The sequence below is a fragment of the Cygnus olor genome, chromosome Z (genome assembly GCF_009769625.2).
Source record: "Cygnus olor isolate bCygOlo1 chromosome Z, bCygOlo1.pri.v2, whole genome shotgun sequence".
NCBI classification, from domain to species: domain Eukaryota; kingdom Metazoa; phylum Chordata; class Aves; order Anseriformes; family Anatidae; genus Cygnus; species Cygnus olor.
In genome coordinates, this window is record NC_049198.1 from 26,213,884 (window position 1) to 26,233,179 (window position 19,296).

The following is a 19,296-nucleotide window of genomic DNA, read 5'->3' on the forward strand; positions in this document are numbered from 1 at the left end:
GCCCCAGACACAAACGAAATTCTGTGTTAACTTTGACTTTGATAGAGTAATAAAAATTGAGAACCTGTCTCAGTCTCTTCCACTCTAGTCCAAATAATCACATAGTTTTAATGCCCCTCCTGCACGTTCAAGCTGTAATATGAGCTGCAGACTTCAAGCACATAGCTTGAAGTGCCCAGGTAAGAAAAAAATGCTGTAACTGACTTTTTGTAGACACTTAGCTTGCAAGGGGATGTTTATGTAAGATACAGTAGCAACCTGTTTTCCTAGCAAAGAATTGCGCTTTGAAATCAAAGGTGTTAAACCTTGGCTTGTCATCTGTCATAGCAAGATCTTACTCTTTTTTAACACCAGAGACATTGCTAAACCTACATAATCCTGAAAAGTAAATTTTAAATGTGATTTATGTTTATGATTAAATTATTGTATCAAGTTGCTCTTTTAAAACCCTTTGTTTTCCAGTGAAGGTGGGGCCGTAAATATCCTGGGAATAGGATAACTGGGATGACATTGCATAGTTTATTCTAAAAGCTTTTTCATTTCAAAGACAGTTAGAAGGAATAACACACACACACACACAAAGCAAACAACAACAAAAAAAACTGTCACACAAACAAATCCCATGTAAAGTTTAGTTATCTAATGTCAGTAGATAAAAACACACACACACATACACACACAGCCTCCAAACAAAAAACAACAACAAAAGAGAAAAGAAAGTTAAGCACAAAACAGCCTGTATGAGTCAGAAAAAGAAGGCACAGATTCAAGTTTTAACTGTGAGAACAAAAAGCTTTCAGAGAGACTGTCATCTTCCTAGATGCAAAATGCATGTACTCTGAACTGTAACATTGCTGGGAACTCAAATGAATCTTTTGCCCCTTCCCCTTACTCACAGGGGGCATTGTGATAAAATGAGAATACTGTGTATGCTTTACAAAATAAATTTATCAACACCTCATATCATGGTTTGCAGCTGCTGAAGGTCTGGATTATATTCAAGAGATTGTAGGAAGTCATGCAAAACAAACGTGAAAAAGTAAAACAAATGTTTTTTCCAGTGTTACCCATCATAGCAGTGTTTTCATTTCAGTGCTGCCGTCTTGCTATAACCCTGGATATGAACTTGCAATCAAATGTGTGCACATGTGTGCAGCAACTTGCTAAAGCCTTTGCTGGTAGACAAGCACCAGTAAATGTTCCTGGGCTGGTTGTGTAGAGTGCTGCTTAAGCAAACTCCCTGCTTGCAGCTGAGGAAGAAAAAATGTTGCATTTCTCCCAGACTGGCTCCTCTACACTGGTCACCCCATTCCCTTCAAGCTTCCTCGGTTCCATCCTGGACATCTCTTCCTCTCCTATAACTGATATTCCTTTTCTGATTCCCCATGCTTACATGCCATTTTGAAGCATGTCAAGATATTGTAAAATATCATAAAATAATCTGTGCCAGATGAAAACATAACTCATGCACAACAATTTGTGCATGGAATTTTGTCTGCTCTTCAACAGACTTAGAGGTATTTTGAGTGCACTGGGGAGGCATTGTGTAGTATGGGCTGTCTACAGAGACAGTTCAGAGAATAAAGATTTAGCTTTATTCTCTCAGGGAGAGAGAAGAGGAGCCCTGGGCTTGGGGAAGATTGTTGCTGGGGAGAGTGGCCCCACCACTTATGTTTGGATGGGGAGAATAGACGGTGCAGGTCTCCACAGACTCCCAGGAGTGCTCTTTGCAGGCATGGACCTTGACAGTGATCATGCTGCAGTAAATTAACTGCTGGGTTCACCCAGAGAAAACAGGAGTTCAGTTAAAGTTCAAGAGTTGTCCTCAGTCAGCCAGGGTTCTCCTGGCATTTTCAACAGGATTTTGAAGTGTATGACTCTGAAGTGCTCTAATCACAGGAACAGGACAACAGGAAACCTCCTCTCAGGAGAACTGGTCAGAGGGAAGGGCTGGCTTAACAAAAGTAAACAAAAATGCTCTAATTGTCTGAGCGGGAAAGTGGGAGGGAGAGCTGGCAGTTCCGTGCTCATTGAGACTGCTGAATGTCCCTAGGAGGTCAGAAGAGCGTGATGGGATCTTGGTGTCCTGCACCATTTTCATGTTTATCTCGTGAGTAATCTTTTGTTGAACTGCCGGATCCTCTGCACTCCAGGAATATGTAAGCTGAGCAACAAAATTACAGTTCTGTCTGGTCCTTTTGTCATCGCACTGAGAGATAGCCCAAGGGCCTGACAAAATTGGTTCCAGTGTCTTTTCTCAAATACTCAGATATATAATTTCTCCTTTTCTGTCCTTTTTTTTTTTTTTTTTTTTTTTTTTTTAGATGGATATAGTATATTTGATTGTGACCAGAATTCAGTGCTTATATTAAAAGTAGGGACTATATTTGTGTAAGACAAAAAGCAAACAAGCCTAATTTTCCATTGGGTAATGCCATAAATGTGTTTGCACAGTGAGTGCTTAAAAGCACATCGTGTTCCATACAGACAAATAAAATACATGGCCCTGCCTGAAGGAGTAGAGACCATAGCTTGGTTTTATGCTGGGCAGGTGTTTTCTATCCTGGCTGCTTTATAACACCAGCCAATTTAACAATAAAAAGCTCTTGAAAACTCAACAACACAGTCCAAAATGATGAGCAATTTTCATTAGTTTGAGCTTAAGCATTTTTTTCAGTATAAATTTCTTGGACTGCTGAGTAGGAGATGGATCCAAAAATGAAACAGAATAACACTTCTCTCCAGCTCTACGAAATCTCTGTCGGGGCCAAAGGTTTGAATGAATGTATTATATGAAAAAACAGCTTTCATCTAGTACAGAAGCTCTATTGTGCTTCAGAAAGAGTTTTGGAGTCATCTAAATTTTTACTTCTTACCCATGAGCACATAGCCTCAAACAGCTCGTTTTGAAGCTTGAAGTCTGTAATCACAACGGGTCAGGCCAGAATTGTTCCACCGGTATGGATATATGTTTATTTTTACTTTAAATTGTAACATCAGCCGAAAAATGAGAAGCCCGCCTAAAAGGTTATCAGATCTAATGCACTTTTACTGGGATAAGGAGGAAATACAGCAGTGGTAAACAAATATAAGAACCTATTGTGACTGCGGCTTAGAATCACCAGGAGACCAATTAACACCTTTTTGTTAGGATTAACCATTATGATGTTTGCTGCAAGAGCCTTAAATTGGTACTTTCTTGTAGTTCAAAGTGTGACTACATTGCAGTTATAAGGGAAGTAGAGATCAAAGCTCCCAGAACAAATAATTACATGAAGGTAAATTCCATCTGATGTAGGAAGCTGCAGAAGCCTCCAAAGAATAGCAAATAGTCTGGCAGGGAGCAGCGTGTAGGAGTGTGAGCAATACAAAAGAGAGGCTTTCAAAGGGAAAACGCCTCCCCTCAAAATGATGGAGTGAATCGGCTCGTCTGAAACCATTTCGTTGTACGGGGCTGCTCTTTGCTGTGTCAGCAGTTCCATTATGAAGCTTTATTTTCGGAGGTTCATCACTCAGATGAACCAGTGCTAATACGTAGCATAGAAAGTCTGTGTGGGGTCTCTTTCTTCGGCTGGGAATTTTAAAGGTAATTAAGAAGGAAAAAACCCATTGTGCTATATTTGGTGACTGTTTTATTTTCTTGATGTTGGTCCTATGCCCAGGAGGGGAGGTTGGAGGGTGGGAATAATGGAATTCCCCTCATTGCCTCCATGTTCCTCTTGAGGCCTTTCAGTGGTGGTTTGCCAATGAGAAACTTGTATTTAAATAAATACCTCTGGAATTAATTGAAGTCTCAGCTTTGATGTACTATGTGTCTAGATGATACTGTCTCTCAATTTAGACTCTGGGCCTAAAGTAGAGGGGAATTTCTATTTTTTTCACCTAAAATACGGGGAAAAAAAAAACCTCAAGCCTCCAGGCCATAAGTAAACAGTTATGCTGTTTTAGTGGTTTTCTGAATGAGTCATTGTTTTATTTATTTATTGAATTTTGCTGAAAAACAGCAATGAAATGGGTAAGTGACAGCTGAAGAAGTCAGCTCAAGTTAGTATAGCCTCAAAGAATTATGGGTTATATAAGGAAAAAAAAAAAAGCAAAATTTCAGGGAAGCTCAGATTTTCTATTCTATCACTTTCAAAGCTTACTATTTCTGTGTTACTTATTTTTTCCAGCTTGAAGGGTGCCAAAATCTACCTTTAAAGTAAAGGGTTAAAGTGGAGGGAAATGTGTAGTGGAAGGAAAAATATTTTGAATTTTTATGTGTATGAGTGAAAATTATACAGCATAAATGTACCTGTCCTGAAAATGAAATAAATTATTAAGACCTCTATAAATGACACTGCAATTACTCTCCTTCTAATTAGAAGCTAGGAACCTGTAATTCCATAAGCAGCCTCCTCCTTATTCTCTTAGGTTATAAAAGATGTATTCCTTCAAAGGCTGGGCGTCATGGAATAATAAGTTAACATTTCAGAATGGCATTGACTCACCTGTTTTCTCCCAGCTTGCATTCAGCTGACCCCCTGTATTCCTGTCAGCTCCTCAGGCAGATAAAATATTTGTCATACAATTAAATATTTATTGTGTCCTGAGGGTATTCTGAGTGAAATCTGCACTGATTTAGAAAAAGGTGTGTGTTAGCTGAACTGGGCCAAAAAGCTGCACTGACAGCCTTCTTGCAGCTCAGTTCAACCTCTCTTCAATTTAACTTAAATTGCCAGGCATCAGTATAAATACTACTACATACAGTGCATTTTTAATGCCAGAGGTTTGAAGCTATTTGAATAGTACACTAGTAAAGATGTTGCTACATTTTCCCAATGCATTGTTTAAAAGAAAAGGATCTAGGCCTAGCTATTTTTCTTCCCCTCCCACGGGCAACACAGGGATTAACTGCCACCTTCTTCGTCAAGAGACAAATACCTCCCCTCCCTCCCCAAATTCTTTTTTTCCTACTGGAAAGCTGTAACTACAATACTGACTGTAAAGTTAGCATTCATCAGAATGATTTTATTATTAGAATGAAATGAACATTTTTCTCTATTTTCTTCATTTCTCTCCTTGAGCTGCTGGTGTGTCCCTGGGGTTATGCGGGTGCCGCTTGCCTGGGGGATGCTGCTGAGGGAAGGACAGCACCTGAGTGTGGGGGATGGCATGTGCCCAAGTCCCTCCTAGGGAAAAACAGGCATGCCTTCTTCCCTCTGCCATCTACAAATCAAAGTGAAAGGAGAGTGTGAGGCTGTGTGCTGAGGCCAGCCGCAGCACCCCTTCCACCTTGTCAAGCCTCTTGTCCCACGGCCACTCTGGCGAGGACATAGCATCGTCCTTAAAAACTAGCGTATAGACCCAACCAAAAATGCTTGTGATGTTCATGAGGTGAAGGCCCAGCCTCCCTGTGCCCAGCATCACACGACCTCGCTGCGGAGCCTCCAGCCCCACCATGGGGACACAGCTGACTGGGGTGAGTGAAGAGCTTCCCAGCAGCTAGTTGGCACCAGCAGTGAGCAGAGGTTTCCTGCTTCTTTCCCTCGTCTCCGACTGCAAGGCCTTTTCTAAAACCAGCAAATCTGGTGTTTAGGTAAGTCTGATGTTTTGACACCGGCTGACAAAAGCCAGGAAACGAGCACTTTGCACTAACCCTGGGCACCTTGCTAACTCCACCGTGTTTGTTTTCACAACAGCCTGAGCTAGGGACTGAATTTAACTTACGAATTTCCTGGCTTTTGTCAGTTTGCCTTACAGCCATAACCTGGTTTGAACGTATTTCTTTCTGTATTTAATATTAATGTTGGAAGTGCTATTTACAATAGCCATCTTCTAATGAGTGGGAAACACTACAAAGCCTTTCTGGAGGGGGAACATAAAGTGTTTGAAATTGGTAACAGGCATGGGGGCTGTTGGCAGAGGATCACTTACAATATGTGATCTTTTTGTTTTTACTCATTAAGAGGTCAGTTTCACTAAAAAGAATAGTTTTTACCCTCTTAGATGCTCATATCACAAAAAAAAAAAAAAAAAAAGAAAAGTCTATTATTTTACTTGCTGTCTTGCAGAAGCAGAAAGGAAATTATTTGTATCAAAGCAATTGTGAAGAATGTCTTGAAAGACCATTTGGAAATAAAGAGTACAGTTGTTAGAACATGTAAAGGAGAAACTCTTGCTTGGTTCACTTTGATGAATCTGACCATAGCATCTCTTGATGTCTCTTTTTCCCCTCTGTTTGAGGTCTGAATATAAAAGCCTGCAATCCCCTTGGCAGTTAACAGGAGACTCATTCTCACATGAGTTGTGCAAAATTCATGCTTCTCTTGAAGCCAGTAACATTACTCACAGGAGATGATTTCCCAACAGTGTATTATCACAGAACTCAAGCTTCATCTAGAACAACATTTATGTAGTCAGTGAAACGGTCTCACTTCATTACTCATTCTAGAACAATTCTCTGTAGTTATGAATGTGGTTGTCTAGGAATTTGAAAAATTAAAGGGAGCAGGCAGAAAAAAATTTATATGTCATCAGAAAAAGTCTGGAAGAAGACAACTCGGAATGACTCTGAATTATGGTTTCTCAGAAAGAGTGCTGAATGCCATGGGTGCTGAGTCACAGGCACTGTGACCTTTCCCTGTGCTTCTGAGCCAGGTCCTGGCATGCTATATCAAGTGCAGTGCGTTCACTTCTGTATGATCTTTTTTTCTCCTGTGATGCATCCACAGGGCACGTGCGTGTGTAAGAAGTGCTTCCTGTGCAGTTCTTCCACCTTGTGATTGAACTAGGTGTTGTTTTTTTTTCGTTTTGCTTTTTAATCTATATCTGTTTACAGCTGGAGAAGAACTCTTCTGCTCTTTGCTGAGGTAGTTATAATGGAGATGCTTTGCAGAGAAGTGATTTCTCCCCTCTTTTCCCAGTTAATATAAAGCTCTTGCCTAAAAAGCTTAGTGAAAGAGCCCCCTGCAGCTGGCTCAGTTTCCCAGTGCTAAGTGACCTGCCTCAGCACAGTCATCCAGCTCCCTGGCCTTTCTTCTCAGGGCTTGTTATGCGCCGCACAAATTCGAGTCATGTTTTCATCTGGCACAGATTATTTCACGGTATTTTACAATATAGTGACTGTTATTGCAGGACACGGAATGGTCGATGGAGCCCCCACATCTCTGCTTCTGCTGTTATCGGTGCTCGCACGCAGCAGCAGCTTGGCTTTATCTGGGCCCAGCGGTGTGGGGGGCACCGTGCCGCAGGCCCTGTGTGAGGCAGCGCTGGGCCTGGGAGCTGGCTGGGCCAATTTCCCAAGAGATGGAGGGTTTTGTTCTCCCAAAGAGGCATCCCGAGGCATTGTGGAAGCCTGGCAGGGCAGCGAGCTGACACAGGTCTTGACGCTGCCTGGAGAGATTGTGCTCAGACCCTGGAGATAGAAATTGTCATTTGCTTGTTAGCCTCCTGCTGGCAGAAGCTCTATCCCCCTTTGTTTTGAGCTAAAGGTTCCCTTTCTCTCTCGCAGCTCTTAAAGGTTTTTCCGTAAGAACAAAATCAGGGGTTGCTCCGCAGAAGAAAAGGGTTTTTGAACAATGGGTAGATGTACAAAGGGGTGAATGACAGGCTTCGGCTGCCTGACAAGCAGCTGGAGTGAGGGGCCTTTGAGTGTGCAAATAGAAATCATTGTGCTGGGTGTTTGCGGAGTTACTTATTCATTAGGTCTCTTTTCACTAAGTTAATGAACTTACGCAGCCTGATCCTAGTTCTAATTTAGCTGGTGTCAGTCATAGTCCTGCAGAGTCTGGGACAGATCTCTGGATTTCTAAACTAACCCCGAGTGTTACTCAGGCCACTACATTTTACTCGCAAACTGGCATTTGGCTGAGGTGAATGTCTTCCAGCGTTTCTTCAGAAAGGCTTTTGGGCTTGACTTAAAAGCAGAGAGAGAGGAGGATCTACTTGTCCTCTGATAGCTTGTTGGAGAATTTAACAGCCCACCTTTTTTATACATATCTTCTTTAAGAGTATCTGGCTTCACCTTTTAGCTATTGTTTCTTGCAGTGCTTTATCCAACCAGCTAAAAAGTGCTTTAGCATCCAGCACTGCTCAGACTGTGTCAGAACCTTTCACAGCTGTATTTTTTAAACAGATTTGTGATTTTTTCCAGCTTCTTCTTCAGTTTTCCAATGTCCCTTTCAAACAGAGATAGCTGAACGCTGCACAGTATTCCAGGGTATTGCTACTGGCAGGGTTTCATACCCAAGGAAATTTTGTAAAACTTTATTTACTCACCCAATTAGGGTGAGTAAATAAAAAAGTAAAAGGGTGAGTAAATAAAAAAGTAAAAATTGTACATTCACAATTTACAACAGTATTAAATTAACCAGGATACTGAGATACCTCTGCACAAAAGGCTTATGTGACTGCAAAGTGCTGTTGATTTTGAATAGGAAAAAAAATAACAGCCTTATTAGTCTAATTTTCTTTAGGGTTCAGGCATGTTCACCTAGGGTTTCTACTTCAAAATGTGTAGGTAATGTGAAATTTGTGTCCAAACCAAGAGCCAAGAGTTGGAAAAGCTTTGAAACAAGCAAAAGAAATTGTTATGGGGTGCACATTCAAGCAGAACACTGTAGAACTGCTCAATACACAGTTCACAGCTTCATCTCTCTGTGTCTCTGTCTTTGTTTTCTTCTTGCAGGTTTGTTTGTTTGTTTGTTTGTTTTCCTTGTTCTGTCAGTTTATGACAAACCTGTATAGTTCCTGGTATGCAGGGCATCCTAGTCAGTCAAGAACTATCTGTAATGGCAACATGGACATGTGGGGTCAGATCGTGGGTTCACTCTGACCTTGAGGCTGTCTGCAGGGCTATTGCATATGGGAGCTGTGGGGCTGGATGCATCAGAAGAGTGTGTTGAGGAGATGATGTGGGGTTCTGCTGCACTGGTCCCACTCCAGAATGGTACCAGAGGAGAAATTTGCTAGGGCAGCTTAGGCTTTGCATGCACTTTGTGTGCGTCTTACTAATCACACTTTGGTTGTTAAATTGCTGTAGTCATAAGGGTTTAAGGAATACTTTCCCTAGTTCTAACCATTATTGATGTTACTGGAAGGATGTTATATTTCCAAAATTACACAAACTAAAATGAGAAGAAAGATGTTCATATGAGAATTGGACTGTCCAGGAGGAGACTGCATCTGTCTGTATTCAAATTCAGTTTATATTGATAAGTATTTCCAGTGTTAACAAGCCAACTGAATTGTACAAAAGCTTCTGGAAAATGATCATCAGAGCTGATAATAAGTTCATCGTTCTATTTTCTTAATATTTCAAATTGGGAGAAATACAAGAAAATATTAATTTTGTAATTGGAGGAAACACAAAAAATCCTCTGCTGACTTGACAGCAATTGCCTCACCACTCTGTGTGTGAAGATTCCTTAGTACTAGAAATATCCTACTGGTAATTGCTTCAGCTCCTGTACTTTGTAATGTCAATTAATCCATTAAATGGAGTATGTAGGTTTGGTCCCTGTGGTGTCATAGGGGAATGATTATAAAGTGTAGATGATAGAAGGGTTGTAGCATCTGAACAGTGTATACAAAACTGGTGCTGGACAGGGAAGAGTTAGTGAAAGCACATAATTGAGGTGGGAATGCTGCTCAGCTGAGGGCTAATTGAAATGGCTTCTGCTGGGAGGAACAGGTATTGGTTGAGAAGTGGAGGCAACTTGTGACTTACCAGCGCCTTTCTGTGACAATGTAGTCAAGGAGAGAAAGAATCTTGTTTGCTCTACCTTGCGTGTTGGTACTGTCAGATATTGATGTAACTCAAGCTGAGTGTTACAGGTGACTCAATGTGAGAGCTACTTGTGTCTGGAAGGAGGAAGACTTTCTTCCTCTTTGTCTCCCTCATGGCTACATACTTTCTGTTCTTGTTTTGTTTTTGTCCCTGAGAGTCAGTTTAGTGCACTCATCCTGTAGAACATTAACTTAGTCATCCCTCACGTACTCCAGAAAGAAAAAAAGTAAACAGCTCTCCACTGGGTTAGCAATCTGAATCAACTCGGGAGGGACTCTAACAAAGTGCCAGGGAAATGGAAACTAGTGGACAAAAGCAGGATGAGAGAAGGGAGGAGAAAGAAAGTGGGGGTGACAGGTGGTTCGGAGTCTCAGTATGCTCTAATACCTATTTGAGAGTCCCGATGAGTGCAGTATGACAAATATAGATGCTGAACAAAAGAAGACAGTCCAACTCTGATTTTAGTTGTGTTTCAGTTATTTCAGATGTTGGCATTGAAGTTCTCAGCCAGAGATTTGCATCCATGGACATGGTTGCTGATGGCTGTGTGGGAGAAAAATTGAGGTAAGGTGACTAAAGATGTCGAATTACCATGGGACTTTGTAGAGGCTGAACTTGTGTATAGGTGCCTGAGCTCTCTTACCAGATGCTTGATGTAGGTCTTAACTCTCCAAGAGATGAATTTATTGGTTCTGGTGAGGCCCTTGTATGTGGCTGAAGCCTTCTTCTGTATAGAATGTTAACTTTGTTAAAAATCCTACTCTTCCTCTTATTTAAGTAGTAAATATAGCTGAATAACTTTTTGAAATATTTTAAAATGTGCATATAGGGCCTCTTCTAATGACTATTTTAGAAAGTGTCGTGGTGAATTGCATAGAGTGTACTGAAATAACTGGTGCTGAAGATCAGCATCTACACTATGTGCATTTTGTATTATCTATCTATGTATCTACTATCTATCCATTTATCAACTACTTGTCTGTTTATATTACACTTCTGAGAAGATCCACTCTGGTCCTGTGAGCTGAAAGCCCATTTTTGTGTAAAGAGTACTAGGTATGCTCTCAGAGTGTAGCCTCTAGTTTAGTTTCATCAAAAGGGATCCAGTTCTCATGCTGTGAGACCACCTGAAGTGCAAATCAAAATACTGTTGGTGGGGACTATCAGAAGATTTGTTTCTGACATGTGTCTTGTGCACACTAAATTGCTAATGTAGCTTCTTGATGATGTGACTTTGGAAATTAACATCAATAAATATAGTTAAAATTACTTTCTTTTTCTGATGCATTACAATGTCTTGTTTTAGAGACAGTCAGGAGCCCTAGACCTGTTTTGCAAAGTATGTCAGTCGTGGCTATGGAGGATTAACATTTGCTCCTGCAAAACTTCAGGCAACATTTGGGATTTGTTGAAGTACATGGTAACCGACAACATATGAAAAGGTCTCCAGACTTGGCTCCCAAAAGATAGGCTTCACTGAGAGGAGTCAGGATGGAGTTTAAACATAAGGAACAGAAATACAGCCCTGAAGGAACTTCTCTGAAGTCTCCAGCAAAGTTGGTGAATTGTCTTAAGAATCCAGAGGAACTGCCTTTTTACTGAGCAGTATTTTATAGTGATATAATTACACAATTCTTGCTGGAATACAGTGGGATGTTCTGCCATGATTTGGATCACAGTGTGAGCTGACTAATGAACCAGGAGTCAGAAGGGATCTGCTGGTCAAGGAGTTTCAGTAGAAGAACCCTATTTATTTTCAATAAAAGCAAGTATTGATTTTCTTTTTGGGGTTCTCAAGGAAGGAAAAGAAGGGATCACACAAGCCTTTCTGAAGTTACTACAGTCTTTATGTAGGCTGTTCATTCTTGGTTATAGCTCTCTGGACTTTACTACATGTACAACAGATACATTTGGATCATTAATTTCAATGTGATCCTTAATGTATTTTTTGTCTAAAAGAGCAGCACAAGAATACATTGATATAATCTGCCTATCATCTTGGTACAAATGGTTAGCTTTTTGTGTGTGTAGGTTTTTTTTTGTTTGTTTTGTTTTGTAGTATGACATGCTATTGATGTCTTCAGGGTATCTCATAAATACATCATCACTGGCATTAGTGCAACTAACTGAGTTTCATTTTGTTATTTTCTATTCTAATTTTAAGTGTTACACTGTTTTCTCTCCTCTGGGGCTGACATTAATCACTTCAGGAAACACTTTGCTTTGTAGCCGGAGGCCCTCCGTATTGCAAGTGTTTAGCCAGTAGTGATCTGATAAGCTTAGTGCTGAAAGTGAAAAGAGATTTAATTTATCTTGAATATTGGCTAACAAACTGTTAAGATTTCTTTTCTTTTTAATACATAATTTCTATACAGCTTAAACATCATATAGAACAAATATTCAGACCAAAACGTGACAAGATACAGTTAAATGAAATGTTAAATGAAATAGATTACTGAAGTCTTTTTTTTTTTTTTCTTTTCCCTGCAAAATGCAAAGGAAATCTTGTATAATTAGATTATCATGTTTGCATCATACTATTCAGTTTTCATATCAAATCATCCAAACTGTGTATTAATACACTATTTCTTTAGCTTGACATTCTATGCAACAGCATATGTTTAGAACTAAACTTAAGTGTCTGTTATGATATCAAAGTATGGGGGCAAATATATAAAAAAAAAAAGATGAATGGCTTGAATTCAAGCATTGCTTTGATTCAGGTAAAACCAACAAGGCCCAAGGAAAGTTGAAGTGGAAAGCTGATTACAAAAGAACTGAAAAGCACAGGCAGCCCTTGTCAACCTGACATATAAAAGTCTATGCATTTTCATGAGACCTGTTTTTTAAAGCTTTTGATGATTTGTGTTATACTTTCGATGATTTGTGTACACTTTCGATACCTTGAAAGTATTTAAAAGGCTCAGATTTTGAGACAGCGTATTTTATTTTATTTTATTTATTATTTTTTTTAAGGATCTCTAAATCAAGCACCCAAAGCTTTCGTTCTGTTCATTCCAATGACCAACCTGTTTTAGTTATGGTTGTTGTTGTTTGGTTTGTTTTTTGATTCACGTTTATGTTAAATGTACTCACTGGCAGATGCCTGACTCATTTCTGGAACCCTGTCCTTGCCCAACAGAAACCTTACTGGGTATGGGTAGAAGAGCTGTTGTGTGACTCAACATAGAGGAGTGGGGAACCCAGGGCTGTAATCCTGCCTTAGTCAGAGGTGTTCCCATGAAGCCTAGTTTCATTAATTGACTAGACTGGTCTTTAAATGGGATTAATTATATGGACCTAACTTCTAAAGCTTGCTGAATGTAAGAAGTAATAAGGTGGGTTATGGGAAATGCATTGGTGGGCAGTGGTTTAGGATGTTTATGAACCTTTCTCTGGGCTACAAAGTGGCTCTCATCTGAGAAGTTTTAACACAGCGCTGTGCAGCTCCTTTTATGTCTATTTGTCAATAAATGGGCTGGCTTGCTCTGCCCTTTATTTTCAGCCTGCAGTCTGATGCCTCATATGTGTATCAGTAGGACAATAAGAATCATACTAATTGTGGAATTGGCAGCTATGTAGGTAAAAATCATGAAAATACAAAAGGGAGGCACAAAATTACAGCTACATGGTGTACTTCTGAAATAAAACCTTGAGTTCTGTGGAAGGGATGAATTTGGTAGAGTTTGGATTTCTGTGTTAACAGGGTTCCAGATCTTGACAAATTCACTCACTGGAAATTTATTATGAAAAGCATCTGGATAATGAGGCCATCTCATTAAGTCAAGCATAAATCAAGGTGTGCTAGGAGGTGTCCTTAGTTTTTTTTTTTTTTTTTTTTTTTTTTTCCCCTGTAATGTTAAACGTTTAGAGTCATCGGATTTAACTCATTTTATTGTACATGTTCCCTGTGGTGTCCTATTCTCAACTTGTGTTGTAGCATTTTACTAGTAGTTGTGCAATTAGCATTCACTTCCTGCGTTGATTGTAGTCATTTATAAGCTGTGAATCAAGAGGAACCTTAACCAAACAGCATCATAAATCTGACCATCACATTCTCATTTAGCCTTTTGGTAGTAGGCTTCAGTGCTGGTTGCAACAGATGTTGACAAGCTACAGCTCAGCCCTCTGATGACAGTCAGTGGACAAAGTGGGACCTATGATGTGTATGCTGATGGTAGTATGTTACGCTAGAGAGAGGAGGAGGAAACTGAAAGAGTCCATTGGGATTTTCTGAGTAAAATAACTTACTTGGGAAAAGGAACCTTCTAATTAGTGGTATATTGTCGTTCTGTTTGTTTTAATTCTGCAATTGCTTTTGATGTTAGGCAACTACATAGACAACTTAGAAGAGGTGTGAGAATCTTCTTATTTATGGATCTCTGCTTCTAGTTTCTTCTACATTAAGATGTGTGGCTATAAATTTCTGCTGTTTCTTAAAAGACCTACCTCTCTTCCTCATGCATGAGAAAATACAGCATTTAGAAAAACAGCTCCTATTCCCTAGCTGGTACTTCTAAGTGTTACTGCAGTACAAACAAACAATACCGCTGGGTGTACAGCTTACAAATCTTGCTCTCAGCTGGTCCAGCTGAGGGATTACTCGCCTACTGATGCTGAAAGAGCTGTGCATTGCAGAGTTTTATTAAAAGCTTTCTTCACTTTGTATAGCAGCCTCTGTGCAACTGGTTCATGATCTTGCAGAGCAGGCAGCTGGCTGACAGTGTTTCATTGAGCTTTAATTGAGAAAATCCAAGTCTGAGGAAAATTAGCGTAGTAGTCGCAAATGTTTTAATGAGATAGAGTCTTTCTATGAGCTTAGTCTTATTAGGTTTAAAATTTATTTTGCAAAAGAAAAGAAAAAGAAAATACTCAACAGGCTGGAAAAAAAACAAAACAAAAACAAACCCTTGAGTAAAGCAGGCTGTGATCTTGTTTTAGTCTAAACTCAAATACACCATAGTTTAGGAAGTTATTTACTGGGGGTAAATGGCCACAACGCTAAATATCATGGAATATGCAACCTTCTTATTGATTTCTTTAATAGACTAAAAATACATATTCCCCTAATATTTGGTTTGAGCTAGGGGAAACTGATTTACCACAAGTTGTCTATCAAGAAGCTGCTAGTTCTAAACAGACAGACCACCATGACAAAACTGTGAAAATGAAGACCAATCTTGTTGCTGTAGGGAAAGTTGCTTTTCTCGGGAGTGCTATGCTATGCTTTATTTTGTTCACTGTGTGAGAAAGAAGTGAACAGATTGGAATATTTCTTAGTTCAGGGGCTTAGCTGGACTGCAGTATAGATGCATTTTTGTATATTTTGAACCATTAGAAATCTTCTCAGCTTGCAAGTCAGAGAATACCAGGAATACACTCTGAATGACATTGGCTCCTGTGTGTATTTGTTTCTAAGTTTAAAAGCTGTAGTTTATCAATACAACTGTTTCCAGCTGAGAAAACCACTCTTTAGTTTATGAAGTTTTATTGGCTGACACAGCCTGACAGTGTTGGAAGCCAGAGGTTGGCATGTCTCCCTGCGATGCACAGATGAGACACAGGCAGCAGAGGGTCAGTCTGTCTCAGGAAGGAAGATGCCAAAAATGTGATGTGCATGAAATTGCTGGTTAGGACAAAGAAATACATCCATCAGTAAAATGATGGGTGGGATGGTTTTATATGGAATGTTTACGGAACAGCACACATGTAAGTTGCAAACCATCTTAATTTCCCTAATCTGTTTACATACTCTTGTAGAGCCCAGCTCAACTTGGTGTCAGCCAAAGGCAATCTGAGTGACACCTCCCAGAATTCTTCATCCTGGGAAGGACGTCTGTAAGAGAGAGACCAGAACAACTTGTTGGAGCTCAAATGGCCTTTGTACATAGTTCAGGTTGTCTTGGCTTTACTGAGATGCTGTCTTGCATACCTTATACTTTTAACTGAATTATGTTTGTATTATATAGGGATATATTTCATCTTGCTTTTCTGGGTTCTCTATTGGCACCTTAACTATCAAAGATTTCATAGGGAAAAGTCTCTTAAATAGACATAAAATTCCCAATCAGCCTGTTTTTATGTTTCAGTAGGGTAGCACAATGCTTATTTTTCCCATGTAGCAGGTAAGAACACTAGGGTCAAAGAGTAAGTGATTTGCCCAGGGTCATCCACAGTGGTGTAACATTGTGAATCCATGTTTTTCAAGTCCTAGGCAGATCCACATATCACTGAACAGCTTTCACATTTACTGCTGCTTTTAGCTGCCAACAATAACTCAGATCAGCTAGATTTCACCATGTTGAGTTTATAGTATAAGCAAGAGAATACCTACTCCTTTTCATGCTCTGAACCAGTCCTTTTAATTTTTTAATCCTATTCACATTAGGCCCAATGGACAAGGTGCTAGAAACAGTTCTCAGAATCAGAAATTTGGCTATGGAAAGAGATCCCTCTATGCAATAGAGAAAATTGGAATTGCTCATTGTGAACAGTGGAATAAGATATTTCTCCTCTCACTTTCCATGAAACTTGCATTACATTATTTGGGGTATAAGTCAGGTACTCAGCTCTGTCATTTGGCCTACCTATGTGTATTAGGTTGCATTTTGCCTCTATAGACTGTGCTATGACTTAATTCTACTATTTGTGTTATTACAGGTCGTTGTTTATAGTGAGCAGGCAAGAAAAAACTTGGTTGTTGAATGTCTAATCATGAGTAAAAAATATTCTGGAAAGCCATTGCCCCCAGTGACAAATGAAGAGCTGGTTGCAGAATGCAAAAGTATAAAGGTTTTCTTTAATGAAGACTGCTTGGATTTTTAACAGTATGTTTCCATAATGCTACAGGACAGCTCTACGTTGTTGCTGAATATAATTTAGGATTTGACTAAAGGCATGGGTATTCCAGGAGAGGGAGAGGAGAGGGAAAGGAGAGGAAAAGGGAAAGGAAAGGAGAGGAAGAGGAAAAGGAGAGGAGTGGGAAAGGAAAGGAAAGAAAAGGAAAGGAAAGGAGCCAAAAAACACACAACCATCTGCTTTGTTTGAAACATTGAACTATCAAGCCAAATCATTGTCAGGGAAACCTGGTTGGGATGATGGCTCTCCTTTGAAAATTGAAGTTGGGTGCAAAATTTGTATTCAGAAAGAGCTTTTCCAAAGTTGCCAGGTCCACTGTTTTACTACAGAAAAGGCAAAAATTATATAGATAAGAATTTGTCCAGATTTCAGGAAACAATAATATTTTGAATTATGTCAATATGCCAAGAAGAAGCAGCAAGCTTCACAGAGCTTAGTTTTAGTAGAGCTATACGAACATTTGGAATTTCATAAAATTTTAGCATCTTAACCATTGTTTGCCTGATATTTTTTGATACTAGTTACATACTCCTCAAATTAAACAGCTTGAAATAGAAAAATATAAAGTTCTCTTGAATAAGTTATTTAAAGGCACCTTAAGGGAGGGGGAAGAGGGAGTAGTCCTTTAAATCTTAAGTGACACATGAAAGTTTGGTAGTGTTAGATGATACGGATGAGGTGCCAAACTTTTTTATATACTAAAGCTCTTCTCAAATCTCTCTAGGATAAGGTTGCTGAAATAATGGACTCTGATCTACATCCAGACCATGTGTAAACTTTGTTTGCAAATGACGTGACATTGTGTACTGTATCCTTGGTGGAGATCCTCAATTTCGTAGCAGTCTGTTGGGGGACAACAGTAGGCTGCTGATGCTTGTCTGATTTAATGGTTGGCTTCTGGACAAGCAAACTTTGATTAAAAAAATAATTGGCTGGCTTCTACTTTGATTGAGGTCAGTGGTTCTGCTCACTTGGCGTTCAATATATGTCTTCTCTAGTCAACAAAAGTACAGTGATTCGGAGCTCACAGTCCGGTAGAAAAAATTTAATAAAAAATCATGCTCCAGAGACCCTGAGTTCTTGCTAATTTTGAAGATAAAATCCACTTCCAGTTGCAGAGGACAGAGCACTGTTCACTATCAATGCAGACATTTATATGTTCCAGTTAGGATGTTTGCCTGGGTGTTGTGAAAGTCCTCATTAAATTCTTGGCTGAGGGTGGTGTCTTCTTTAATGAGCTGAGTCTGCTCAGACTGTCTAGACCAACACTATTTCCATAGGATGGCATGATTTTGTGCTTTGATCAGTATTCATAGTGCCACTTCTTTTTAATATGGCACAAATTTAAATGTGTTTCTATTGCATCAGTGTACCACAAAGCATGTATGTATTATGAGTCCCTTCCCACTGTCTATGCTTATGTGTGCAGCATAATTCAACAGGTCATACCATAATCCTTGAAACAAATGAAGCCTGATTTCTCAAAGGATTTATGCTGTGTATGACCTAAATGCTACTCACCTTCTCTTTGAATCACCTCAGCTTCTTTCCATGGCCTTGATGTTACTCTCTGCCACCCCATTCCCCCACCCCAGTGTCTTCCCAGGTACCCTCATGGTGGTCTGTACAAGTATGGTATATTTTACTGCTGATTGAAGCTGGGCATGTGCAGATTAGCTGGCCATAACTTGTACATGTCTTGGGCAATTGGCTGAAGCTTCTCAGGGCAGAAGAGGGAAGGGTAGCTTTAATTCATCCCCTCAAATGGTGATTTAGTCAGTCTTCTATCCAAACATGAATTCTTGCAACTATGACACTAGGCATAAGGTAATGACTGTGTCCTCCCAGGCTATTGCAGGCACTCTTTGTGTGTGTATGTGTGTGTTTTTGGCATAATCCATAGCATGCTCTGGACTGGAGAACTTTTGAGTTGATTCTGAAGATTCAGAATTACCCCTGGTAAAGTGACTGGCATTCACCTAGCAAAGGATGCTGCCTAACCCTGGAGGTGCTTGAAGATCAGACTTGACTGAGAAGCCAAAATTTGACAAGAAGAGACCTGAAGCAGAAAGGCCTGTGGCTTCTGCAGCTGCTCCTTTTCTCTGGAGTTTCTGGCTCATTCCTCTCTTTTCAGTCTTTCCCCAAGGTGATAATTTTGTGCAGCAGATTGAATCCCTGCCCTGCCCTGAATGGAATCTACCTATGTCTATTGGGCTGAACTCCAGCAATTCACAGTTGAAATCAAGGTAAATATCAGCTGAAAATATGGTTTCACACTTAGCCTGGGCAGCTGAGTCCCACCTGTATATGCAATGTGCAGCTGTAACTGCAATAAAAATTGCAGTCATAACAGACCAACTATGTTCATATCTGAGAGGCCTCTGATGGCTTCAACCAACCTTTCAGACTTCTAACAGAATTCTCACAGTGAATGCACATTGAAATCTATGCTCAAGATCTCTCTTTTTTTTTTTTTTTTTTTCCCCTCACATGCTAGATTGCACTGCCAGGATGCCCAGAGAAGCTGTGGATGCCCCATCCCTGGAGGTGTTCAAGGCCAGGCTGGATGGGGCTTTGGGCAACCTGGTCTGGTGGGAGGTGTCCCTGCCCATGGCGGGGGAGGGTTGGAGCTGGATGATCTTTAAGATCCCTTCCAACCCAAGCCATTC

General features: G+C 40.0%; 1 long non-coding RNA gene across 2 annotated transcripts in view; it reads left to right on the forward strand.

Moving 5' to 3' along the window:
- Positions 1-2,360: 2,360 nt before the first annotated feature.
- LOC121061798 overlaps positions 2,361-19,296 on the forward strand; it is a 50,193-nt gene continuing 33,257 nt past the window's right edge. Inside the window, exons 1-3 of one of the 2 annotated variants that reach the window (XR_005815285.1) lie at positions 2,361-5,578; positions 10,246-10,333; positions 18,762-18,873. This is a non-coding gene — a long non-coding RNA (uncharacterized LOC121061798). The remainder of the gene's footprint in view (positions 5,579-10,245; positions 10,334-18,761; positions 18,874-19,296) is intronic. The other variant, XR_005815284.1, reaches the window with a different exon arrangement.